Source organism: Ambystoma mexicanum, chromosome 12 (assembly GCF_040938575.1).
Source record: "Ambystoma mexicanum isolate Mex_15411 chromosome 12, UKY_AmexF1_1, whole genome shotgun sequence".
Taxonomy (NCBI): domain Eukaryota; kingdom Metazoa; phylum Chordata; class Amphibia; order Caudata; family Ambystomatidae; genus Ambystoma; species Ambystoma mexicanum.
This window is the reverse complement of record NC_090936.1, coordinates 1,146,711,758-1,146,719,402: the sequence shown is the minus strand read 5'-3', so window position 1 is coordinate 1,146,719,402 and position 7,645 is coordinate 1,146,711,758. Positions and strand designations below refer to the sequence as shown.

General features: G+C 43.2%; 1 pseudogene; it reads left to right on the top strand.

Annotated features, from left to right (window-relative positions):
• Window positions 1-948: 948 nt before the first annotated feature.
• On the top strand, window positions 949-2,293 carry LOC138514736 (hypoxanthine-guanine phosphoribosyltransferase pseudogene; annotated as a pseudogene).
• Window positions 2,294-7,645: the final 5,352 nt, after the last annotated feature.

Sequence of the window (7,645 nt, the reverse complement as noted above, 5' to 3'; positions counted from 1 at the left end):
AATTTAGCCATTATTCCTCCAACTTTCTTTTCTCTTTCTTTTGGCTCTAAGTGCGGGGGTGAAACATTTATGGTGTCCCGTTTTCACCCTTACTCAGTTGAATTGGGGCAGTTCTATCCACCTATTCCCGAAAAGTGCATTAGAAGGCGGACACCAGAGCTTTGCATGAGTCAATGTCAGATGTCTGGTCCTTGAGGGTGTCCAGACTAATTGCCATATCATATGTACCTTGTTAAAATTCCAATTTAAAACTTTTTGTTGGTTGTTGGGGACCGGAGACTTAGCACCTGCAACTGGATGCAGAAGTCAATACGGTAATGGTCTGACCATATACAGGGCAAGGTGTTGTCAATGGTGGTCTCAGGTTTGCAAGACACCACCCAATCCAACATATTATTGTTGGCAGTATTTGGCTCTTTATTGCAGACTACATAGTTCATGTTATTAAGCGATTTTTCCAGATCCAGGGTATCTTTGTCCAAAGGATTGCCCTGCAACCAGTTCAGGTCCCCAAAGAGAGTGGAGGGTTTGGGTCCCTCAAGACTACTCAGCAAGTATCCATTCTCATTGTTGAAGTCATGAATCACTGAAGGTGGTCTATAAACTAATATAAAATAGACACAACTATGGTCAGTTGGAGTTAGTTTGATATACTGGACTTCACACCCCTGGCAAGAGCAGGGGGACTGAAAGAAATGTGTCTTGTACTTAGCAAAACACGCTACTCCTCCCCTGTAGCACTGATCCCTATTTCCACAAAACATGGAGTACCCTTTTGGGGTGGCCATCTCAGTCATAGGGCCGCTGTAATCCAGGATCCATGTTTCGGTGAGGCACATTATATCTATGTCTCTTTCTAAGATTAGGTTGTGGACATTACGTGCGTTCTTATTTAAGGACCTCGTATTCAGAAGGTTCATGTTTATTTCTTCCACTGTCTGGTAGGAGATGCGCCAGCACTGGGTCAGGCTTTCAGCTTTGGAAAGGGGGCGGAGTTGGCTCACCAACACACCTAGGAAGAGTAGCAGCAGGGCACGGCGAAGGCTGGGGCATGGAAGAAGGCAGAGTCGATCGCCATCGCCAGCCTGCCTCGCACCCAATCTAGGTGATGATGAGGATGTACAAGGTTATGTTCTTGAATTATTTTGCATACCTTAACACTATGCAAGTGATTTGGGAAAAGTGTACATCCCTCATGGGCTTATTATGGGCAGGAGAGAGAGGCTGGCTCGGGATATCAAGAAGTGCATGGGAGGCCATCATATTGTGGCTCTCTGTGTACTCAATGGTGGATACAAGTTCTTTGCTGACCTACTGGATTAAATCAAAGCACTGAACAGGAACAGGGACCGATCTATTCGTATGACTGTAGACTTTATTAATTAAAGAAAGAGATGTGTGCTGACTGACAGCGCTATGACCCTTATTAGAATGAACAAACCACACTCTATCTACAACAAAAACGTTTTTCAATATGACAATCTGAAGTATTTCTTCAAATAAGTTGAGTTATTAGCATGTCGAAAAACAGCCGACACGTGTTTCGACCTATGGGTCGTTCTCAAGGCAAAATCTTCCAAATTGAGAGTCATCGGTATTGTTAGCTGCCAGACACTTTACCAGGATTATCTAAGGTTGCACAAGATTCTCTGTGTTCACCATATCAAATTCCAAATCCACCTATTTGAAGAAATACTTCCGATTGTCATATTGAAAAACGTTTTTGTTTTGGATAGGGTGTGGATTGTTCATTCTAATAAGGGTCATAGCGCTGTCAGACAGCATACATCACTTTCTTTATTTGTTTACATTGGGAGGTCTGGGGTACCTTTGTATGCTGCAACAGCTGCGAATGACCATCATTTGAGATTAGGTGACTAGTTCATCTTTGTTTTGGTTACACCCCACAATTTTTGTAACCACCTGTGTACTTTATTAGGTTGAAAAGTCACTGTAATGATCAGTCAACTGGAGACATAAAGTAATTGATGTTGATGGTCTATCCACATTGACAGGAAAGAATGTCCTGAATGTAGAAAATATTATTGACAACTGCAAGACAATGAAAACGTTGCTTTCAATGCTCACGCAGCATAATCCGAAAATGGTTAAAGTAGCCAGTTTATTGGTAAAAAGAACCCGTCGAAGTGTAGGATACCAACCTGATTTTGTCGGATTTGAAGTTCCAGACAAATTTGTAGTGGGATATGCTCTAGATTATAATGAATACTTGAGAGATTTGAATGCTATTTGTGTGATTAGTGAGCAAGGAATGGAAAAGTACACAACATGAGTGACTTATTCGACTGATCAGTGCTGCTCCTGCAACATGTGTCTCAGACCAATTTCCGATTCAAGGACAACTAATATTTTCATTACCATATGCTTGCGCTATTCAATTGTGCTCAGTAGAGGGATTCTTCCATCATATTTGTGTTCATTGTGGACACATTCCCTGAATTGACTTCTTTGCGTGCACGACGTGGAGGCGGCCAGTTACTGCTTCACCTCTTGGCTGAGTTGTGCCATATAAAAGGTCCTCCCTCACAAGCCCTTGCATTAAATAAACCCTTCCACCTAATAAGGGCAGGCCCTCAACTATAGAGTGTGCTGCAAAGCCAGAGCCAATTAAGAAGCAAAGACTGCTGGGAATGTTTTTATAGAAACAAATTAAGTTATTACCTTTTTGTATTTTAATTTAGTGATACGTGCCATCGATTGTGGTTTTCAAACAATTCTACATTTTGTAGGTGTTGCCTGCAAGAGGTGCAGATGCTATCATTCGGTTATCCCTATGCCATTGGAAGTGTTGTTGCTTTGAGAGTTTGTGTTTGCTTCAGCTTCCTCCTTTTTTGGGATGGTGCAGTAAAGTTATTGAAAGTTAAAACGTTTTAACCCAGAAACGCCTACTGCAACTACTGTACTTTTGCTATTCAGTTTCCTCCATATGACATTAGTTAGAATAATCTTCAAATCTGAACATCAAGTTGTACTTTTCATTAGATAAATATGTAAAATTCAGAATACAAAACTTGCGAAGTACGCAAAACAAAATGTGCCTTTAATAAAACAGTAAATGATTAAGAAAGTGACTACCATTTGAGAGGATCTTAAGTGTTTTACCGGGTGTATTTCAGTACGACCTCTGCAATTGCTGGGGATGCAATTACTTCATGTTGTCGAATGATGTTTTCTATCCATAGGTGAACTTTAGAAAAGAGAAACATTTGCACATAAACATTTTCTTCAAATTTGCATGAAAATCATGGCATGTGCAAATGACTAAAATTGGATACCAATGAAAACGTGACCACTATTTTACCCACTTTCCCAGGGTTCTATATGAATACACCACCTCTGTGGTGGAAGCACCTGAATCTAGCCTTCAGCAATCCGAAGGTGCGCTCAATGCATGACCTGGTCCTCCTGTGTGCCTCATTATAGGAAGCCTCCTGTGGTGTACCAAGGTTCCTCAGGGGTGTCATCAGCCATGGTAACTGCGGATAGCCTGCGTCACCTACAAAACATCAGTGGACAGTGTGAGACATGGCCGTTTGTTTGTAGAGGTACATGTAAATGGGCCTATTGTTCTGTTGACATATGTGCGCTCATCTGTGCCTGTGGATGACGCAACGTGCATCGATTGTGGTGGAGGGGCATTGGCCTACAGAGTGCGCTTTCATTCATTCACAGTGTATGCAACATCATTCCTCATGTGTGTGTCTATGCGCTGACGTCACCCATGCAGTTGACACTATGGAGATGGAGATGGACCATGTACAGCCCCATGGCCATGCATTGGCTGGTAATCGCCTTGACAGGTGCCTTGCTTGGTGTCACTAATTGTGTTCTGTTACCTTGCATGCCAGGATGTACTGTGGTGTCACCTGAGGTCAGTATGTGTCGTAGGGTAAGTCAGTCATGGCTCCTCGCCTATTCAATGCTTTCTTGGTGATGCGTTATGGGATGCAGTAATGTTGCATAGATAGGCAGGTGGCCCGCCTACCTATGCATGCAACAATGTTGCATAGAGAGGCAGGAAGCCTGTCTATCTATGCATGCATTAATGTTGCATAGATAGGCAGAGGGCCCGCCTAACTATGCATGCAGTAATGTTGCATAGAGAGGCAGCTGGCCTGCCTATCTATGCATGCAGTAATGTTGGATAGAGAGGCAGCTGACCCGTCTATTTATGCATACAGTAATGTTGCATAGATGGGGAGGTGGCCCACCTACCTATGCATGCAGTAATGTTGCATAGAGAGGCAGGAAGCCCGTCTTTCTATGCATGCATTAATGTTGCATAGATAGGCAGGGGGCCCGCCTAACTATGCATGAGGTAATGTTGCATAGAGAGGCAGGTGGCCCGCCTATCTATGCATGCAGTAATGTTGGATAGAGAGGCAGGTGGGCCGTCTATCTATGCATGCAGTAATGTTGCATAGAGAGGCAGGTGGCCCTCCTATCTATGCACGCAGTAATGTTGCATACATAGGCAGGTGGCCCACCTATCAATGCATGCAGTAATGTTGCATACCTAGGCAGGTGGCCCTCCTATCTATGCACGCAGTAATGTTGCATACATAGGCAGGTGGCCTGCCTAACTATGCATGCAGTAAAATTGCATAGAGAGGCAGGTGGCCTGTCTATCTATGCATGCAGTAATGTTGCATAGAGAGGCAGGTGGCCTGTCTATCTGTGCATGCAGTAATGTTGCATAGAGAGGCAGGTGGCCTGTCTATCTATGCATGCAGTAATGTTGCATAGAGAGGCAGGTGGCCTGTCTATCTGTGCATGCAGTAATGTTGCATAGATAGGCAGGTGGCCTGCCTTTTTTAGTCCCCCACCTTGGGGTTACAGTTCATCTCTGGCTAGTGAATAGTGAGTCCATTTATGGTCACTACAGGGTTCCCTGTATATTTTGCAGTGTTATTGTGTATTTTCAAATTTTCAATGTTTTCTTTTTCTCTTCTGTTTGTGTCAATTTCTTGAATGTTTTTCTTTTCTTTTGCTGCTTCTGTTTCTCCAGTTATTGAATGACTCACATAACATAGCATAGCTAATGATAAAATGGCAAATAATAAAGCGACATAACGTAGCACACCATAAAATAAGGTGGCATGGTATAACATCATATCAAAATAGAACAAAGCACAAGATCACACCAAGGCAAGACATGATGTAAAGCATACATAGCATAGCAAAGCAAGGCACAGCTTAACATACATGACATTGTACAAATATGCATACTAATTTAACGAGACACAACATATTAATGCATATTATAAAATAACAAAACATTATAGCAGAGGTTCACAAAGATTAGCATAGCATATGAGATAAGACAGGGGTAGCAAATAAATACCCTTTAATAAACATCAGAAGCTTTTACTGACTAAAACCAACAGTTAATGATTATTTCTAAAAATCAAAACATCTGATCAGCCAATTAAATGTTGCTCAGTCATGAGTACTGAGGAATGCATCACTACCCTTGCCCCACCCATCTCGTCATTTACGCACCCTTTGCTCAGGGTCAAGTCAGGGACCTTCTTAAATGCCCGGTTATCAGCTAGCTCGTGAAAAAGATATTGCTGGTCTAAGTGCCCAGCCAGCTGCTCCTCCCACCAACATCAAAAACACCCTTTTCACACAATAGTCTTCAAAGAGAGATGACAAAACAGGGAGGATAGCTCAGGGGCAACGTGCTCGCCTTGGAAGCAAGACGACACAGAACAAAATAGGTTTGATCCACGGGACCGCACTTAGAAACCTCTGGGTATTAAGCCTGTTATAAATAACCAATCCTATCATATCTGATAGAGATTGTGGAGGCACGCAATGTCCTTCTTAACCATCAATTACCCTTCCAGAGGAAGCAAATCCCCGCCGAATGACATCCACACACACTTCCTCATCACCCTTGTACAGGAGGGTGGAGCGTCCTCTGATGGGCCCATAGGTCAGAGCTCACCCTCGAGTACCCGTAATACAAGATAGCTGCACCATGTGAGGGATGGGGTGCAGGATTCACTTACTCCAACACGACTCAATAAGAACAACTCAAATAGTTTGGCAAAGGGAAGTCCCTTTAATGACAAGTACAAGAAACAGGGAAACGGATGGGAATCAGCAATGTTACGATCGCCTGTCTCGCTTCAACTTCCAAATTCTTGATTCAGACAGCAACAGTTATACCAAAAATTCGTCATCATTGACATGTAACTCTCAAAATTAACATGCAATCTATTGGTTAGGAAAGGTAACTTTACTATAGGTACTATCTGTATATGGTAGCAGTGCATGAGGAATGGATAACTCTTATCGGGTGGTCGTCTAAGCTCGTCCCTCTACATCACTCGTGATAGACATCACTACAAGTACGACGTCCTATTGGTTCTACTAGCTATAGGACTCTAGATTACATGGTCCATTGTAATTGAGCAGGTTACATCCCTAAACATAAATCTCCACTTTTATTAGCAGCATGCAGAATAGACACCCAGATGCCTTGTGCCCCAAGATTCTCCCTGCCTCCTTCCCATCAATCAGTGTTTTAGGGCTATGTGTCAATTAGTTGGCCGAGGATGGCCTCGAAACTGTAGCTTCTTATAAGGAAAAGTTATGGCATCCTCGGGTTCTGGATGACATCAGACGTTTGTACCTCTTTGCCCTTGGCTGGTCACATGTCTGTTCACCGTGAATCTGCTTAATTTTCCCTCTATTCCGTGTATTTGATTCTTCCTTAGCCTCGCCACCTGACTGGGGCCTCCTTATCTCGGCCTTCACCAGCTGGCTGCTATGGTCTTAAGTTTCGATTCTCCGAAGTTGCCGCTCTCCTCCCTTCCTTAGGTTGACCTCGAATTCCCAGGCATGAGCTACTTCTTACTGAGTTTCGATTCCGCTCCTTCCTCCTGGCTTTAGCTGATATATGAATCTCGGCCTGGTAGGCCCCTTGCAGTCTGGGCATACTCCTGGTTTTACAAAATGGAGTTACACTTGTATAATGTGCTTTATTTGAGGTAGATATATAGATGGTGCTTGCCGCTCTATTCTTCTACTAAGCATAGCAAGCAGTACCATTTCTTTAGCTTCTTGCGTTTCATGCCTATTTACAAGCGTTAGCTGGTTGAAGACTTCCATCTTGTTCCACAGGTACGTTTCCTTACGTCTCTTCATGTATCAACATTGTTACTTCTTACATGTTCATTACATCATTATTATTTGTATTTCGCCCTTGTGTGTCATCATTCATTTGTCGTTTATGTTCATCTGTACGTCTGTCTGGGCTCTTATGTCGTCACCATTTACCCTTCATTAGGGCTCTTTGGGTCTCTTCGGGGACGGTCTATAAGTAGTCTTCATTTCCTGTCAGCTGCCCATGGTTGTCTGGTTATAGGCACTTCAACGGGTATTGCACTTCTGATGGGCACTGGACAGAGTCCTAATGCAGCTCTCTGTTGGTTCATTTGTTCCTCATACACCATGTATCTTGGTATGTACGTTCTCTGTACTTCAACACGAGTGGCTGAAGTGCAGGCCATATCTGGGACCTCCTCTACACTCTGGAAGATGTCTAGCTAATGTGCCCAATTCCCCTAGACCTGTTCAGCTTTTTCCGAGACAGTGGTCAACCAGATTCTCC